At 48.4% G+C, this 16,711-nt stretch overlaps 27 non-coding genes across 27 annotated transcripts; all 27 read right to left on the reverse strand.

Annotated features, from left to right (window-relative positions):
* Positions 1–224: 224 nt before the first annotated feature.
* On the reverse strand, positions 225–297 carry trnaf-gaa (transfer RNA phenylalanine (anticodon GAA)). The gene has a single exon. It is a non-coding gene; the product is annotated as a tRNA-Phe (tRNA).
* Positions 298–614: 317 nt separating this feature from the next.
* On the reverse strand, positions 615–687 carry trnaf-gaa (transfer RNA phenylalanine (anticodon GAA)). Its single transcript has one exon. It is a non-coding gene; the product is annotated as a tRNA-Phe (tRNA).
* A 703-nt stretch (positions 688–1,390) lies between these two features.
* On the reverse strand, positions 1,391–1,463 carry trnaf-gaa (transfer RNA phenylalanine (anticodon GAA)). The gene has a single exon. It is a non-coding gene; the product is annotated as a tRNA-Phe (tRNA).
* A 703-nt stretch (positions 1,464–2,166) lies between these two features.
* Positions 2,167–2,239, reverse strand: trnaf-aaa (transfer RNA phenylalanine (anticodon AAA)). The gene has a single exon. It is a non-coding gene; the product is annotated as a tRNA-Phe (tRNA).
* Positions 2,240–2,937: 698 nt separating this feature from the next.
* trnaf-gaa (transfer RNA phenylalanine (anticodon GAA)) lies at positions 2,938–3,010 on the reverse strand. The gene has a single exon. It is a non-coding gene; the product is annotated as a tRNA-Phe (tRNA).
* A 703-nt stretch (positions 3,011–3,713) lies between these two features.
* trnaf-gaa (transfer RNA phenylalanine (anticodon GAA)) lies at positions 3,714–3,786 on the reverse strand. The gene has a single exon. It is a non-coding gene; the product is annotated as a tRNA-Phe (tRNA).
* A 703-nt stretch (positions 3,787–4,489) lies between these two features.
* Positions 4,490–4,562, reverse strand: trnaf-aaa (transfer RNA phenylalanine (anticodon AAA)). Its single transcript has one exon. It is a non-coding gene; the product is annotated as a tRNA-Phe (tRNA).
* A 698-nt stretch (positions 4,563–5,260) lies between these two features.
* On the reverse strand, positions 5,261–5,333 carry trnaf-gaa (transfer RNA phenylalanine (anticodon GAA)). The gene has a single exon. It is a non-coding gene; the product is annotated as a tRNA-Phe (tRNA).
* Positions 5,334–5,650: 317 nt separating this feature from the next.
* Positions 5,651–5,723, reverse strand: trnaf-gaa (transfer RNA phenylalanine (anticodon GAA)). The gene has a single exon. It is a non-coding gene; the product is annotated as a tRNA-Phe (tRNA).
* A 313-nt stretch (positions 5,724–6,036) lies between these two features.
* Positions 6,037–6,109, reverse strand: trnaf-gaa (transfer RNA phenylalanine (anticodon GAA)). The gene has a single exon. It is a non-coding gene; the product is annotated as a tRNA-Phe (tRNA).
* A 317-nt stretch (positions 6,110–6,426) lies between these two features.
* Positions 6,427–6,499, reverse strand: trnaf-gaa (transfer RNA phenylalanine (anticodon GAA)). The gene has a single exon. It is a non-coding gene; the product is annotated as a tRNA-Phe (tRNA).
* A 313-nt stretch (positions 6,500–6,812) lies between these two features.
* Positions 6,813–6,885, reverse strand: trnaf-gaa (transfer RNA phenylalanine (anticodon GAA)). Its single transcript has one exon. It is a non-coding gene; the product is annotated as a tRNA-Phe (tRNA).
* Positions 6,886–7,588: 703 nt separating this feature from the next.
* Positions 7,589–7,661, reverse strand: trnaf-gaa (transfer RNA phenylalanine (anticodon GAA)). Its single transcript has one exon. It is a non-coding gene; the product is annotated as a tRNA-Phe (tRNA).
* Positions 7,662–8,364: 703 nt separating this feature from the next.
* trnaf-aaa (transfer RNA phenylalanine (anticodon AAA)) lies at positions 8,365–8,437 on the reverse strand. Its single transcript has one exon. It is a non-coding gene; the product is annotated as a tRNA-Phe (tRNA).
* Positions 8,438–9,135: 698 nt separating this feature from the next.
* Positions 9,136–9,208, reverse strand: trnaf-gaa (transfer RNA phenylalanine (anticodon GAA)). The gene has a single exon. It is a non-coding gene; the product is annotated as a tRNA-Phe (tRNA).
* Positions 9,209–9,911: 703 nt separating this feature from the next.
* trnaf-gaa (transfer RNA phenylalanine (anticodon GAA)) lies at positions 9,912–9,984 on the reverse strand. Its single transcript has one exon. It is a non-coding gene; the product is annotated as a tRNA-Phe (tRNA).
* Positions 9,985–10,687: 703 nt separating this feature from the next.
* On the reverse strand, positions 10,688–10,760 carry trnaf-aaa (transfer RNA phenylalanine (anticodon AAA)). The gene has a single exon. It is a non-coding gene; the product is annotated as a tRNA-Phe (tRNA).
* Positions 10,761–11,458: 698 nt separating this feature from the next.
* Positions 11,459–11,531, reverse strand: trnaf-gaa (transfer RNA phenylalanine (anticodon GAA)). Its single transcript has one exon. It is a non-coding gene; the product is annotated as a tRNA-Phe (tRNA).
* A 317-nt stretch (positions 11,532–11,848) lies between these two features.
* Positions 11,849–11,921, reverse strand: trnaf-gaa (transfer RNA phenylalanine (anticodon GAA)). The gene has a single exon. It is a non-coding gene; the product is annotated as a tRNA-Phe (tRNA).
* A 313-nt stretch (positions 11,922–12,234) lies between these two features.
* On the reverse strand, positions 12,235–12,307 carry trnaf-gaa (transfer RNA phenylalanine (anticodon GAA)). Its single transcript has one exon. It is a non-coding gene; the product is annotated as a tRNA-Phe (tRNA).
* Positions 12,308–12,624: 317 nt separating this feature from the next.
* trnaf-gaa (transfer RNA phenylalanine (anticodon GAA)) lies at positions 12,625–12,697 on the reverse strand. Its single transcript has one exon. It is a non-coding gene; the product is annotated as a tRNA-Phe (tRNA).
* Positions 12,698–13,010: 313 nt separating this feature from the next.
* On the reverse strand, positions 13,011–13,083 carry trnaf-gaa (transfer RNA phenylalanine (anticodon GAA)). Its single transcript has one exon. It is a non-coding gene; the product is annotated as a tRNA-Phe (tRNA).
* Positions 13,084–13,790: 707 nt separating this feature from the next.
* trnaf-gaa (transfer RNA phenylalanine (anticodon GAA)) lies at positions 13,791–13,863 on the reverse strand. Its single transcript has one exon. It is a non-coding gene; the product is annotated as a tRNA-Phe (tRNA).
* A 313-nt stretch (positions 13,864–14,176) lies between these two features.
* On the reverse strand, positions 14,177–14,249 carry trnaf-gaa (transfer RNA phenylalanine (anticodon GAA)). Its single transcript has one exon. It is a non-coding gene; the product is annotated as a tRNA-Phe (tRNA).
* Positions 14,250–14,562: 313 nt separating this feature from the next.
* On the reverse strand, positions 14,563–14,635 carry trnaf-gaa (transfer RNA phenylalanine (anticodon GAA)). The gene has a single exon. It is a non-coding gene; the product is annotated as a tRNA-Phe (tRNA).
* Positions 14,636–15,338: 703 nt separating this feature from the next.
* Positions 15,339–15,411, reverse strand: trnaf-aaa (transfer RNA phenylalanine (anticodon AAA)). Its single transcript has one exon. It is a non-coding gene; the product is annotated as a tRNA-Phe (tRNA).
* A 698-nt stretch (positions 15,412–16,109) lies between these two features.
* On the reverse strand, positions 16,110–16,182 carry trnaf-aaa (transfer RNA phenylalanine (anticodon AAA)). Its single transcript has one exon. It is a non-coding gene; the product is annotated as a tRNA-Phe (tRNA).
* Positions 16,183–16,711: the final 529 nt, after the last annotated feature.

Below are 16,711 nucleotides of genomic sequence, written 5' to 3' on the forward strand. Positions count from 1 at the left end.
GCGAGTTGCCATATCATCCAATGATGGAGGGGAAACACAGCCTACTGGTGCACTTCGCTGCGCTATCAGCTCCGATATTTAAAAGCGACAAGTTTATGCAGCAGGTCCCGTGTCACGCCTTTCTCTGACCAGTCAGTGGTCAGCAGTGTTTTGGCGTGACCTTTGAGAAAATGCACCGTCAATCACTTCCTTGAGTAGACTATACTCTGGAAACACCAAACCCTTGCCGAAACCCGGGATCGAACCAGGGACCTTTAGATCTTCAGTCTAACGCTCTCCCAACTGAGCTATTTCGGCACAAAGTCAACAGGCTGCAGTAGCATGTCCAAGCCTTGCCACAGACGCGAGCAAGAAAGAAAAACATGTCCAAAAAGCTGTTAATGGAGTTTTGCGAGTTGCCATATCATCCAATGATGGAGGGGAAACACAGCCTACTGGTGCACTTCGCTGCGCTATCAGCTCCGATATTTAAAAGCGACAAGTTTATGCAGCAGGTCCCGTGTCACGCCTTTCTCTGACCAGTCAGTGGTCAGCAGTGTTTTGGCGTGACCTTTGAGAAAATGCACCGTCAATCACTTTCTTGAGTAGACTATACTCTGGAAACACCAAACCCTTGCCGAAACCCGGGATCGAACCAGGGACCTTTAGATCTTCAGTCTAACGCTCTCCCAACTGAGCTATTTCGGCACAAAGTCAACAGGCTGCAGTAGCATGTCCAAGCCTTGCCACAGACGCGAGCAAGAAAGAAAAACATGTCCAAAAAGCTGTTAATGGAGTTTTGCGAGTTGCCATATCATCCAATGATGGAGGGGAAACACAGCCTACTGGTGCACTTCGCTGCGCTATCAGCTCCGATATTTAAAAGCGACAAGTTTATGCAGCAGGTCCCGTGTCACGCCTTTCTCTGACCAGTCAGTGGTCAGCAGTGTTTTGGCGTGACTTTTGAGAAAATGCACCGTCAACCACTTCCTTGAGTAGACTTTACTTTGGAAACACCAAACCCTTGCCGAAACCCGGGATTGAACCAGGGACCTTTAGATCTTCAGTCTAACACTCTCCCAACTGAGCTATTTCGGCACAGAACAGGCTGCAGTAGCATGTCCAAGCCTCGCCACAGACGCGAGCAAGAAAGAAAAACATGTCCAAAAAGCTGTTAATGGAGTTTTGCGAGTTGCCCTATCATTTAATGATGGAGGGGAAACACAGCCTATTGGTGCACTTCGCTGCGCTATCAGCTCCAATATTTAAAAGCGACAAGTTTATGCAGCAGGTCCCGTGTCGCGCCTTTCTCTGACCAGTCAATGGTCAGCAGTGTTTTGGCGTGACTTTTGAGAAAATGCACCGTCAACCACTTCCTTGAGTAGAGTGTACTTTGGAAACACCAAACCCTTGCCGAAACCCGGGATCGAACCAGGGACCTTTAGATCTTCAGTCTAACGCTCTCCCAACTGAGCTATTTCGGCACAAAGTCAACAGGCTGCAGTAGCATGTCCAAGCCTTGCCACAGACGCGAGCAAGAAAGAAAAACATGTCCAAAAAGCTGTTAATGGAGTTTTGCGAGTTGCCATATCATCCAATGATGGAGGGGAAACACAGCCTATTGGTGCACTTCGCTGCGCTATCAGCTCCAATATTTAAAAGCGACAAGTTTATGCAGCAGCTCCCGTGTCACGCCTTTCTCTGACCAGTCAGTGGTCAGCAGTGTTTTGGCGTGACCTTTGAGAAAATGCACCGTCAACCACTTCCTTGAGTAGACTTTACTTTGGAAACACCAAACCCTTGCCGAAACCCGGGATTGAACCAGGGACCTTTAGATCTTCAGTCTAACACTCGCCCAACTGAGCTATTTCGGCACAGAACAGGCTGCAGTAGCATGTCCAAGCCTTGCCACAGACGCGAGCAAGAAAGAAAAACATGTCCAAAAAGCTGTTAATGGAGTTTTGCGAGTTGCCATATCATCCAATGATGGAGGGGAAACACGGCCTACTGGTGCACTTCGCTGCGCTATCAGCTCCGATATTTAAAAGCGACAAGTTTATGCAGCAGGTCCCGTGTCACGCCTTTCTCTGACCAGTCAGTGGTCAGCAGTGTTTTGGCGTGACCTTTGAGAAAATGCACCGTCAACCACTTCCTTGAGTAGACTGTACTTTGGAAACACCAAATCCTTGCCGAAACCCGGGATCGAACCAGGGACCTTTAGATCTTTAGTCTAACACTCTCCCAACTGAGCTATTTCGGCACAGAACAGGCTGTGGTAGCTTGTCCAATCCGTGCCACAGACGCGGGCAAGAAAGAAAAACATGTCCAAAAAGCTGTTAATGGAGTTTTGCGAGTTGCGTATCATCCAATGATGGAGGGGAAACACGGCCTACTGGTGCACTTCGCTGCGCTATCAGCTCCGATATTTAAAAGCGACAAGTTTATGCAGCAGGTCCCGTGTCACGCCTTTCTCTGACCAGTCAGTGGTCAGCAGTGTTTTGGCGTGACCTTTGAGAAAATGCACCGTCAATCACTTCCTTGAGTAGACTATACTCTGGAAACACCAAAGCCTTGCCGAAACCCGGGATTGAACCAGGGACCTTTAGATCTTCAGTCTAACACTCTCCCAACTGAGCTATTTCGGCACAGAACAGGCTGCAGTAGCATGTCCAAGCCTTGCCACAGACGCGAGCAAGAAAGAAAAACATGTCCAAAAAGCTGTTAATGGAGTTTTGCGAGTTGCCGTATCATCCAATGAAGGAGGGGAAACACAGCCTACTGGTGCACTTCGCTGCGCTATCAGCTCCGATATTTAAAAGCGACAAGTTTATGCAGCAGGTCCCGTGTCACGCCTTTCTCTGACCAGTCAGTGGTCAGCAGTGTTTTGGCGTGACCTTTGAAAAAATGCACCGTCAATCACTTCCTTGAGTAGACTATACTCTGGAAACACCAAACCCTTGCCGAAACCCGGGATCGAACCAGGGACCTTTAGATCTTCAGTCTAACGCTCTCCCAACTGAGCTATTTCGGCACAAAGTCAACAGGCTGCAGTAGCATGTCCAAGCCTTGCCACAGACGCGAGCAAGAAAGAAAAACATGTCCAAAAAGCTGTTAATGGAGTTTTGCGAGTTGCCATATCATCCAATGATGGAGGGGAAACACAGCCTACTGGTGCACTTCGCTGCGCTATCAGCTCCGATATTTAAAAGCGACAAGTTTATGCAGCAGGTCCCGTGTCACGCCTTTCTCTGACCAGTCAGTGGTCAGCAGTGTTTTGGCGTGACTTTTGAGAAAATGCACCGTCAACCACTTCCTTGAGTAGACTTTACTTTGGAAACACCAAACCCTTGCCGAAACCCGGGATTGAACCAGGGACCTTTAGATCTTCAGTCTAACACTCTCCCAACTGAGCTATTTCGGCACAGAACAGGCTGCAGTAGCATGTCCAAGCCTCGCCACAGACGCGAGCAAGAAAGAAAAACATGTCCAAAAAGCTGTTAATGGAGTTTTGCGAGTTGCCCTATCATTTAATGATGGAGGGGAAACACAGCCTATTGGTGCACTTCGCTGCGCTATCAGCTCCAATATTTAAAAGCGACAAGTTTATGCAGCAGGTCCCGTGTCGCGCCTTTCTCTGACCAGTCAATGGTCAGCAGTGTTTTGGCGTGACTTTTGAGAAAATGCACCGTCAACCACTTCCTTGAGTAGAGTGTACTTTGGAAACACCAAACCCTTGCCGAAACCCGGGATCGAACCAGGGACCTTTAGATCTTCAGTCTAACGCTCTCCCAACTGAGCTATTTCGGCACAAAGTCAACAGGCTGCAGTAGCATGTCCAAGCCTTGCCACAGACGCGAGCAAGAAAGAAAAACATGTCCAAAAAGCTGTTAATGGAGTTTTGCGAGTTGCCATATCATCCAATGATGGAGGGGAAACACAGCCTATTGGTGCACTTCGCTGCGCTATCAGCTCCAATATTTAAAAGCGACAAGTTTATGCAGCAGCTCCCGTGTCACGCCTTTCTCTGACCAGTCAGTGGTCAGCAGTGTTTTGGCGTGACCTTTGAGAAAATGCACCGTCAACCACTTCCTTGAGTAGACTTTACTTTGGAAACACCAAACCCTTGCCGAAACCCGGGATTGAACCAGGGACCTTTAGATCTTCAGTCTAACACTCCCCCAACTGAGCTATTTCGGCACAGAACAGGCTGCAGTAGCATGTCCAAGCCTTGCCACAGACGCGAGCAAGAAAGAAAAACATGTCCAAAAAGCTGTTAATGGAGTTTTGCGAGTTGCCATATCATCCAATGATGGAGGGGAAACACGGCCTACTGGTGCACTTCGCTGCGCTATCAGCTCCGATATTTAAAAGCGACAAGTTTATGCAGCAGGTCCCGTGTCACGCCTTTCTCTGACCAGTCAGTGGTCAGCAGTGTTTTGGCGTGACCTTTGAGAAAATGCACCGTCAACCACTTCCTTGAGTAGACTGTACTTTGGAAACACCAAATCCTTGCCGAAACCCGGGATCGAACCAGGGACCTTTAGATCTTTAGTCTAACACTCTCCCAACTGAGCTATTTCGGCACAGAACAGGCTGTGGTAGCTTGTCCAATCCGTGCCACAGACGCGGGCAAGAAAGAAAAACATGTCCAAAAAGCTGTTAATGGAGTTTTGCGAGTTGCGTATCATCCAATGATGGAGGGGAAACACGGCCTACTGGTGCACTTCGCTGCGCTATCAGCTCCGATATTTAAAAGCGACAAGTTTATGCAGCAGGTCCCGTGTCACGCCTTTCTCTGACCAGTCAGTGGTCAGCAGTGTTTTGGCGTGACCTTTGAGAAAATGCACCGTCAATCACTTCCTTGAGTAGACTATACTCTGGAAACACCAAAGCCTTGCCGAAACCCGGGATTGAACCAGGGACCTTTAGATCTTCAGTCTAACACTCTCCCAACTGAGCTATTTCGGCACAGAACAGGCTGCAGTAGCATGTCCAAGCCTTGCCACAGACGCGAGCAAGAAAGAAAAACATGTCCAAAAAGCTGTTAATGGAGTTTTGCGAGTTGCCATATCATCCAATGAAGGAGGGGAAACACAGCCTACTGGTGCACTTCGCTGCGCTATCAGCTCCGATATTTAAAAGCGACAAGTTTATGCAGCAGGTCCCGTGTCACGCCTTTCTCTGACCAGTCAGTGGTCAGCAGTGTTTTGGCGTGACCTTTGAGAAAATGCACCGTCAATCACTTCCTTGAGTAGACTATACTCTGGAAACACCAAACCCCTGCCGAAACCCGGGATCGAACCAGGGACCTTTAGATCTTCAGTCTAACACTCTCCCAACTGAGCTATTTCGGCACAAAGTCAACAAGCTGCAGTAGCATGTCCAAGCCTTGCCACAGACGCGAGCAAGAAAGAAAAACATGTCCAAAAAGCTGTTAATGGAGTTTTGCGAGTTGCCATATCATCCAATGATTGAGGGGAAACACGGCCTACTGGTGCACTTCGCTGCGCTATCAGCTCCGATATTTAAAAGCGACAAGTTTATGCAGCAGGTCCCGTGTCACGCCTTTCTCTGACCAGTCAGTGGTCAGCAGTGTTTTGGCATGACCGTTGAGAAAATGCACCGTCAATCACTTCCTTGAGTAGACTTTACTCTGGAAACACCAAAGCCTTGCCGAAACCCGGGATTGAACCAGGGACCTTTAGATCTTCAGTCTAACGCTCTCCCAACTGAGCTATTTCGGCACAAAGTCAACAGGCTGCAGTAGCATGTCCAAGCCTTGCCACAGACGCGAGCAAGAAAGAAAAACATGTCCAAAAAGCTGTTAATGGAGTTTTGCGAGTTGCCCTATCATTTAATGATGGAGGGGAAACAGAGTCTACTGGTGCACTTCGCTGCGCTATCAGCTCCGATATTTAAAAGCGAAAGTTTATGCAGCAGGTCCCGTGTCGCGCCTTTCTCTGACCAATAAGGTCAGCAGTGTTTTGGCGTGACTTTTGAGAAAATGCACCGTCAACTATTCCTTGAGTAGATTGTACTTTGGAAACACCAAACCCTTGCCGAAACCCGGGATCGAACCAGGGACCTTTAGATCTTCAGTCTAACACTCTCCCAACTGAGCTATTTCGGCACAAAGTCAACAGGCTGCAGTAGCATGTCCAAGCCTTGCCACAGACGCGAGCAAGAAAGAAAAACATGTCCAAAAAGCTGTTAATGGAGTTTTGCGAGTTGCCATATCATCCAATGATGGAGGGGAAACACAGCCTATTGGTGCACTTCGCTGCGCTATCAGCTCCGATATTTAAAAGCGACAAGTTTATGCAGCAGCTCCCGTGTCACGCCTTTCTCTGACCAGTCAATGGTCAGCAGTGTTTTGGCATGACCGTTGAGAAAATGCACCGTCAATCACTTCCTTGAGTAGACTTTACTCTGGAAACACCAAAGCCTTGCCGAAACCCGGGATTGAACCAGGGACCTTTAGATCTTCAGTCTAACGCTCTCCCAACTGAGCTATTTCGGCACAAAGTCAACAGGCTGCAGTAGCATGTCCAAGCCTTGCCACAGACGCGAGCAAGAAAGAAAAACATGTCCAAAAAGCTGTTAATGGAGTTTTGCGAGTTGCCCTATCATTTAATGATGGAGGGGAAACAGAGTCTACTGGTGCACTTCGCTGCGCTATCAGCTCCGATATTTAAAAGCGAAAGTTTATGCAGCAGGTCCCGTGTCGCGCCTTTCTCTGACCAATAAGGTCAGCAGTGTTTTGGCGTGACTTTTGAGAAAATGCACCGTCAACTATTCCTTGAGTAGATTGTACTTTGGAAACACCAAACCCTTGCCGAAACCCGGGATCGAACCAGGGACCTTTAGATCTTCAGTCTAACACTCTCCCAACTGAGCTATTTCGGCACAAAGTCAACAGGCTGCAGTAGCATGTCCAAGCCTTGCCACAGACGCGAGCAAGAAAGAAAAACATGTCCAAAAAACTGTTAATGGCGTTTTGCGAGTTGCCATATCATCCAATGATGGAGGGGAAACACAGCCTATTGGTGCACTTCGCTGCGCTATCAGCTCCGATATTTAAAAGCGACAAGTTTATGCAGCAGGTCCCGTGTCACGCCTTTCTCTGACCAGTCAGTGGTCAGCAGTGTTTTGGCGTGACTTTTGAGAAAATGCACCGTCAACCACTTCCTTGAGTAGACTTTACTTTGGAAACACCAAACCCTTGCCGAAACCCGGGATTGAACCAGGGACCTTTAGATCTTCAGTCTAACACTCTCCCAACTGAGCTATTTCGGCACAGAACAGGCTGCAGTAGCATGTCCAAGCCTCGCCACAGACGCGAGCAAGAAAGAAAAACATGTCCAAAAAGCTGTTAATGGAGTTTTGCGAGTTGCCCTATCATTTAATGATGGAGGGGAAACACAGCCTATTGGTGCACTTCGCTGCGCTATCAGCTCCAATATTTAAAAGCGACAAGTTTATGCAGCAGGTCCCGTGTCGCGCCTTTCTCTGACCACTCAATGGTCAGCAGTGTTTTGGCGTGACTTTTGAGAAAATGCACCGTCAACCACTTCCTTGAGTAGAGTGTACTTTGGAAACACCAAACCCTTGCCGAAACCCGGGATCGAACCAGGGACCTTTAGATCTTCAGTCTAACGCTCTCCCAACTGAGCTATTTCGGCACAAAGTCAACAGGCTGCAGTAGCATGTCCAAGCCTTGCCACAGACGCGAGCAAGAAAGAAAAACATGTCCAAAAAGCTGTTAATGGAGTTTTGCGAGTTGCCATATCATCCAATGATGGAGGGGAAACACAGCCTATTGGTGCACTTCGCTGCGCTATCAGCTCCAATATTTAAAAGCGACAAGTTTATGCAGCAGCTCCCGTGTCACGCCTTTCTCTGACCAGTCAGTGGTCAGCAGTGTTTTGGCGTGACCTTTGAGAAAATGCACCGTCAACCACTTCCTTGAGTAGACTTTACTTTGGAAACACCAAACCCTTGCCGAAACCCGGGATTGAACCAGGGACCTTTAGATCTTCAGTCTAACACTCGCCCAACTGAGCTATTTCGGCACAGAACAGGCTGCAGTAGCATGTCCAAGCCTTGCCACAGACGCGAGCAAGAAAGAAAAACATGTCCAAAAAGCTGTTAATGGAGTTTTGCGAGTTGCCATATCATCCAATGATGGAGGGGAAACACGGCCTACTGGTGCACTTCGCTGCGCTATCAGCTCCGATATTTAAAAGCGACAAGTTTATGCAGCAGGTCCCGTGTCACGCCTTTCTCTGACCAGTCAGTGGTCAGCAGTGTTTTGGCGTGACCTTTGAGAAAATGCACCGTCAACCACTTCCTTGAGTAGACTGTACTTTGGAAACACCAAATCCTTGCCGAAACCCGGGATCGAACCAGGGACCTTTAGATCTTTAGTCTAACACTCTCCCAACTGAGCTATTTCGGCACAGAACAGGCTGTGGTAGCTTGTCCAATCCGTGCCACAGACGCGGGCAAGAAAGAAAAACATGTCCAAAAAGCTGTTAATGGAGTTTTGCGAGTTGCGTATCATCCAATGATGGAGGGGAAACACGGCCTACTGGTGCACTTCGCTGCGCTATCAGCTCCGATATTTAAAAGCGACAAGTTTATGCAGCAGGTCCCGTGTCACGCCTTTCTCTGACCAGTCAGTGGTCAGCAGTGTTTTGGCGTGACCTTTGAGAAAATGCACCGTCAATCACTTCCTTGAGTAGACTATACTCTGGAAACACCAAAGCCTTGCCGAAACCCGGGATTGAACCAGGGACCTTTAGATCTTCAGTCTAACACTCTCCCAACTGAGCTATTTCGGCACAGAACAGGCTGCAGTAGCATGTCCAAGCCTTGCCACAGACGCGAGCAAGAAAGAAAAACATGTCCAAAAAGCTGTTAATGGAGTTTTGCGAGTTGCCGTATCATCCAATGAAGGAGGGGAAACACAGCCTACTGGTGCACTTCGCTGCGCTATCAGCTCCGATATTTAAAAGCGACAAGTTTATGCAGCAGGTCCCGTGTCACGCCTTTCTCTGACCAGTCAGTGGTCAGCAGTGTTTTGGCGTGACCTTTGAAAAAATGCACCGTCAATCACTTCCTTGAGTAGACTATACTCTGGAAACACCAAACCCTTGCCGAAACCCGGGATCGAACCAGGGACCTTTAGATCTTCAGTCTAACGCTCTCCCAACTGAGCTATTTCGGCACAAAGTCAACAGGCTGCAGTAGCATGTCCAAGCCTTGCCACAGACGCGAGCAAGAAAGAAAAACATGTCCAAAAAGCTGTTAATGGAGTTTTGCGAGTTGCCATATCATCCAATGATGGAGGGGAAACACAGCCTACTGGTGCACTTCGCTGCGCTATCAGCTCCGATATTTAAAAGCGACAAGTTTATGCAGCAGGTCCCGTGTCACGCCTTTCTCTGACCAGTCAGTGGTCAGCAGTGTTTTGGCGTGACTTTTGAGAAAATGCACCGTCAACCACTTCCTTGAGTAGACTTTACTTTGGAAACACCAAACCCTTGCCGAAACCCGGGATTGAACCAGGGACCTTTAGATCTTCAGTCTAACACTCTCCCAACTGAGCTATTTCGGCACAGAACAGGCTGCAGTAGCATGTCCAAGCCTCGCCACAGACGCGAGCAAGAAAGAAAAACATGTCCAAAAAGCTGTTAATGGAGTTTTGCGAGTTGCCCTATCATTTAATGATGGAGGGGAAACACAGCCTATTGGTGCACTTCGCTGCGCTATCAGCTCCAATATTTAAAAGCGACAAGTTTATGCAGCAGGTCCCGTGTCGCGCCTTTCTCTGACCAGTCAATGGTCAGCAGTGTTTTGGCGTGACTTTTGAGAAAATGCACCGTCAACCACTTCCTTGAGTAGAGTGTACTTTGGAAACACCAAACCCTTGCCGAAACCCGGGATCGAACCAGGGACCTTTAGATCTTCAGTCTAACGCTCTCCCAACTGAGCTATTTCGGCACAAAGTCAACAGGCTGCAGTAGCATGTCCAAGCCTTGCCACAGACGCGAGCAAGAAAGAAAAACATGTCCAAAAAGCTGTTAATGGAGTTTTGCGAGTTGCCATATCATCCAATGATGGAGGGGAAACACAGCCTATTGGTGCACTTCGCTGCGCTATCAGCTCCAATATTTAAAAGCGACAAGTTTATGCAGCAGCTCCCGTGTCACGCCTTTCTCTGACCAGTCAGTGGTCAGCAGTGTTTTGGCGTGACCTTTGAGAAAATGCACCGTCAACCACTTCCTTGAGTAGACTTTACTTTGGAAACACCAAACCCTTGCCGAAACCCGGGATTGAACCAGGGACCTTTAGATCTTCAGTCTAACACTCCCCCAACTGAGCTATTTCGGCACAGAACAGGCTGCAGTAGCATGTCCAAGCCTTGCCACAGACGCGAGCAAGAAAGAAAAACATGTCCAAAAAGCTGTTAATGGAGTTTTGCGAGTTGCCATATCATCCAATGATGGAGGGGAAACACGGCCTACTGGTGCACTTCGCTGCGCTATCAGCTCCGATATTTAAAAGCGACAAGTTTATGCAGCAGGTCCCGTGTCACGCCTTTCTCTGACCAGTCAGTGGTCAGCAGTGTTTTGGCGTGACCTTTGAGAAAATGCACCGTCAACCACTTCCTTGAGTAGACTGTACTTTGGAAACACCAAATCCTTGCCGAAACCCGGGATCGAACCAGGGACCTTTAGATCTTTAGTCTAACACTCTCCCAACTGAGCTATTTCGGCACAGAACAGGCTGTGGTAGCTTGTCCAATCCGTGCCACAGACGCGGGCAAGAAAGAAAAACATGTCCAAAAAGCTGTTAATGGAGTTTTGCGAGTTGCGTATCATCCAATGATGGAGGGGAAACACGGCCTACTGGTGCACTTCGCTGCGCTATCAGCTCCGATATTTAAAAGCGACAAGTTTATGCAGCAGGTCCCGTGTCACGCCTTTCTCTGACCAGTCAGTGGTCAGCAGTGTTTTGGCGTGACCTTTGAGAAAATGCACCGTCAATCACTTCCTTGAGTAGACTATACTCTGGAAACACCAAAGCCTTGCCGAAACCCGGGATTGAACCAGGGACCTTTAGATCTTCAGTCTAACACTCTGCCAACTGAGCTATTTCGGCACAGAACAGGCTGCAGTAGCATGTCCAAGCCTTGCCACAGACGCGAGCAAGAAAGAAAAACATGTCCAAAAAGCTGTTAATGGAGTTTTGCGAGTTGCCATATCATCCAATGAAGGAGGGGAAACACAGCCTACTGGTGCACTTCGCTGCGCTATCAGCTCCGATATTTAAAAGCGACAAGTTTATGCAGCAGGTCCCGTGTCACGCCTTTCTCTGACCAGTCAGTGGTCAGCAGTGTTTTGGCGTGACCTTTGAGAAAATGCACCGTCAATCACTTCCTTGAGTAGACTATACTCTGGAAACACCAAACCCCTGCCGAAACCCGGGATCGAACCAGGGACCTTTAGATCTTCAGTCTAACACTCTCCCAACTGAGCTATTTCGGCACAAAGTCAACAAGCTGCAGTAGCATGTCCAAGCCTTGCCACAGACGCGAGCAAGAAAGAAAAACATGTCCAAAAAGCTGTTAATGGAGTTTTGCGAGTTGCCATATCATCCAATGATTGAGGGGAAACACGGCCTACTGGTGCACTTCGCTGCGCTATCAGCTCCGATATTTAAAAGCGACAAGTTTATGCAGCAGGTCCCGTGTCACGCCTTTCTCTGACCAGTCAGTGGTCAGCAGTGTTTTGGCATGACCGTTGAGAAAATGCACTGTCAATCACTTCCTTGAGTAGACTTTACTCTGGAAACACCAAAGCCTTGCCGAAACCCGGGATTGAACCAGGGACCTTTAGATCTTCAGTCTAACGCTCTCCCAACTGAGCTATTTCGGCACAAAGTCAACAGGCTGCAGTAGCATGTCCAAGCCTTGCCACAGACGCGAGCAAGAAAGAAAAACATGTCCAAAAAGCTGTTAATGGAGTTTTGCGAGTTGCCCTATCATTTAATGATGGAGGGGAAACAGAGTCTACTGGTGCACTTCGCTGCGCTATCAGCTCCGATATTTAAAAGCGAAAGTTTATGCAGCAGGTCCCGTGTCGCGCCTTTCTCTGACCAATAAGGTCAGCAGTGTTTTGGCGTGACTTTTGAGAAAATGCACCGTCAACTATTCCTTGAGTAGATTGTACTTTGGAAACACCAAACCCTTGCCGAAACCCGGGATCGAACCAGGGACCTTTAGATCTTCAGTCTAACACTCTCCCAACTGAGCTATTTCGGCACAAAGTCAACAGGCTGCAGTAGCATGTCCAAGCCTTGCCACAGACGCGAGCAAGAAAGAAAAACATGTCCAAAAAGCTGTTAATGGAGTTTTGCGAGTTGCCATATCATCCAATGATGGAGGGGAAACACAACCTATTGGTGCACTTCGCTGCGCTATCAGCTCCGATATTTAAAAGCGACAAGTTTATGCAGCAGCTCCCGTGTCACGCCTTTCTCTGACCAGTCAATGGTCAGCAGTGTTTTGGCATGACCGTTGAGAAAATGCACCGTCAATCACTTCCTTGAGTAGACTTTACTCTGGAAACACCAAAGCCTTGCCGAAACCCGGGATTGAACCAGGGACCTTTAGATCTTCAGTCTAACGCTCTCCCAACTGAGCTATTTCGGCACAAAGTCAACAGGCTGCAGTAGCATGTCCAAGCCTTGCCACAGACGCGAGCAAGAAAGAAAAACATGTCCAAAAAGCTGTTAATGGAGTTTTGCGAGTTGCCCTATCATTTAATGATGGAGGGGAAACAGAGTCTACTGGTGCACTTCGCTGCGCTATCAGCTCCGATATTTAAAAGCGAAAGTTTATGCAGCAGGTCCCGTGTCGCGCCTTTCTCTGACCAATAAGGTCAGCAGTGTTTTGGCGTGACTTTTGAGAAAATGCACCGTCAACTATTCCTTGAGTAGATTGTACTTTGGAAACACCAAACCCTTGCCGAAACCCGGGATCGAACCAGGGACCTTTAGATCTTCAGTCTAACACTCTCCCAACTGAGCTATTTCGGCACAAAGTCAACAGGCTGCAGTAGCATGTCCAAGCCTTGCCACAGACGCGAGCAAGAAAGAAAAACATGTCCAAAAAGCTGTTAATGGAGTTTTGCGAGTTGCCATATCATCCAATGATGGAGGGGAAACACAGCCTATTGGTGCACTTCGCTGCGCTATCAGCTCCGATATTTAAAAGCGACAAGTTTATGCAGCAGCTCCCGTGTCACGCCTTTCTCTGACCAGTCAATGGTCAGCAGTGTTTTGGCGTGACTTTTGAGAAAATACACCGTCAAACACTTCCTTGAGTAGACCGCACTTTGGAAACGCCAAAGCCTTGCCGAACCCCGGGATCGAACCAGGGACCTTTAGATCTTCAGTCTAACGCTCTCCCAACTGAGCTTTTTCGGCACAAAGTCAACAGGCTGCAGTAGCATGTCCAAGCCTTGCCACAGACGCGAGCAAGAAAGAAAAACATGTTCAAAAAGCTGTTAATGGAGTTTTGCGAGTTGCCCTATCATTTAATGATGGAGGGGAAACACGGCCTACTGGTGCACTTCGCTGCGCTATCAGCTCCGATATTTAAAAGCGACAAGTTTATGCAGCAGGTCCCGTGTCACGCCATTCTCTGACCAGTCAGTGGTCAGCAGTGTTTTGGCGTGACCTTTGAGAAAATGCACCGTCAACCACTTCCTTGAGTAGACTTTACTTTGGAAACACCAAACCCTTGCCGAAACCCGGGATCGAACCAGGGACCTTTAGATCTTCAGTCTAACACTCTCCCAACTGAGCTATTTCGGCACAGAACAGGCTGCAGTAGCATGTCCAACCCTTGCCACAGACGCGAGCAAGAAAGAAAAACATGTCCAAAAAGCTGTTAATGGAGTTTTGCGAGTTGCCATATCATCCAATGATGGAGGGGAAACACGGCCTACTGGTGCACTTCGCTGCGCTATCAGCTCCGATATTTAAAAGCGACAAGTTTATGCAGCAGGTCCCGTGTCACGCCTTTCTCTGACCAGTCAGTGGTCAGCAGTGTTTTGGCGTGACCTTTGAGAAAATGCACCGTCAACCACTTCCTTGAGTAGACTTTACTTTGGAAACACCAAACCCTTGCCGAAACCCGGGATCGAACCAGGGACCTTTAGATCTTCAGTCTAACACTCTCCCAACTGAGCTATTTCGGCACAGAACAGGCTGCAGTAGCATGTCCAAGCCTTGCCACAGACGCGAGCAAGAAAGAAAAACATGTCCAAAAAGCTGTTAATGGAGTTTTGCGAGTTGCCATATCATCCAATGATGGAGGGGAAACACGGCCTACTGGTGCACTTCGCTGCGCTATCAGCTCCGATATTTAAAAGCGACAAGTTTATGCAGCAGGTCCCGTGTCGCGCCTTTCTCTGACCAGTCAATGGTCAGCAGTGTTTTGGCGTGACTTTTGAGAAAATGCACCGTCAACCACTTCCTTGAGTAGAGTGTACTTTGGAAACACCAAACCCTTGCCGAAACCCGGGATCGAACCAGGGACCTTTAGATCTTCAGTCTAACGCTCTCCCAACTGAGCTATTTCGGCACAAAGTCAACAGGCTGCAGTAGCATGTCCAAGCCTTGCCACAGACGCGGGCAAGAAAGAAAAACATGTCCAAAAAGCTGTTAATGGAGTTTTGCGAGTTGCCATATCATCCAATGATGGAGGGGAAACACAGCCTATTGGTGCACTTCGCTGCGCTATCAGCTCCAATATTTAAAAGCGACAAGTTTATGCAGCAGCTCCCGTGTCACGCCTTTCTCTGACCAGTCAGTGGTCAGCAGTGTTTTGGCGTGACCTTTGAGAAAATGCACCGTCAACCACTTCCTTGAGTAGACTTTACTTTGGAAACACCAAACCCTTGCCGAAACCCGGGATCGAACCAGGGACCTTTAGATCTTCAGTCTAACACTCGCCCAACTGAGCTATTTCGGCACAGAACAGGCTGCAGTAGCATGTCCAAGCCTTGCCACAGACGCGAGCAAGAAAGAAAAACATGTCCAAAAAGCTGTTAATGGAGTTTTGCGAGTTGCCATATCATCCAATGATGGAGGGGAAACACGGCCTACTGGTGCACTTCGCTGCGCTATCAGCTCCGATATTTAAAAGCGACAAGTTTATGCAGCAGGTCCCGTGTCACGCCTTTCTCTGACCAGTCAGTGGTCAGCAGTGTTTTGGCGTGACCTTTGAGAAAATGCACCGTCAACCACTTCCTTGAGTAGACTGTACTTTGGAAACACCAAATCCTTGCCGAAACCCGGGATCGAACCAGGGACCTTTAGATCTTTAGTCTAACACTCTCCCAACTGAGCTATTTCGGCACAGAACAGGCTGTGGTAGCTTGTCCAATCCGTGCCACAGACGCGGGCAAGAAAGAAAAACATGTCCAAAAAGCTGTTAATGGAGTTTTGCGAGTTGCGTATCATCCAATGATGGAGGGGAAACACGGCCTACTGGTGCACTTCGCTGCGCTATCAGCTCCGATATTTAAAAGCGACAAGTTTATGCAGCAGGTCCCGTGTCACGCCTTTCTCTGACCAGTCAGTGGTCAGCAGTGTTTTGGCGTGACCTTTGAGAAAATGCACCGTCAATCACTTCCTTGAGTAGACTATACTCTGGAAACACCAAAGCCTTGCCGAAACCCGGGATTGAACCAGGGACCTTTAGATCTTCAGTCTAACACTCTCCCAACTGAGCTATTTCGGCACAGAACAGGCTGCAGTAGCATGTCCAAGCCTTGCCACAGACGCGAGCAAGAAAGAAAAACATGTCCAAAAAGCTGTTAATGGAGTTTTGCGAGTTGCCCTATCATTTAATGATGGAGGGGAAACAGAGTCTACTGGTGCACTTCGCTGCGCTATCAGCTCCGATATTTAAAAGCGACAAGTTTATGCAGCAGGTCCCGTGTCACGCCTTTCTCTGACCAGTCAGTGGTCAGCAGTGTTTTGGCGTGACCTTTGAGAAAATGCACCGTCAACCACTTCCTTGAGTAGACTGTACTTTGGAAACACCAAATCCTTGCCGAAACCCGGGATCGAACCAGGGACCTTTAGATCTTTAGTCTAACACTCTCCCAACTGAGCTATTTCGGCACAGAACAGGCTGTGGTAGCTTGTCCAATCCGTGCCACAGACGCGGGCAAGAAAGAAAAACATGTCCAAAAAGCTGTTAATGGAGTTTTGCGAGTTGCGTATCATCCAATGATGGAGGGGAAACACGGCCTACTGGTGCACTTCGCTGCGCTATCAGCTCCGATATTTAAAAGCGACAAGTTTATGCAGCAGGTCCCGTGTCACGCCTTTCTCTGACCAGTCAGTGGTCAGCAGTGTTTTGGCGTGACCTTTGAGAAAATGCACCGTCAATCACTTCCTTGAGTAGACTATACTCTGGAAACACCAAAGCCTTGCCGAAACCCGGGATTGAACCAGGGACCTTTAGATCTTCAGTCTAACACTCTCCCAACTGAGCTATTTCGGCACAGAACAGGCTGCAGTAGCATGTCCAAGCCTTGCCACAGACGCGAGCAAGAAAGAAAAACATGTCCAAAAAGCTGTTAATGGAGTTTTGCGAGTTGCCATATCATCCAATGATGGAGGGGAAACACGGCCTACTGGTGCACTT

The sequence above is a fragment of the Hypomesus nipponensis genome, chromosome 7, assembly GCF_054491055.1.
Source record: "Hypomesus nipponensis isolate SF chromosome 7, ASM5449105v1, whole genome shotgun sequence".
Classification (NCBI taxonomy): Eukaryota; Metazoa; Chordata; class Actinopteri; order Osmeriformes; family Osmeridae; genus Hypomesus; species Hypomesus nipponensis.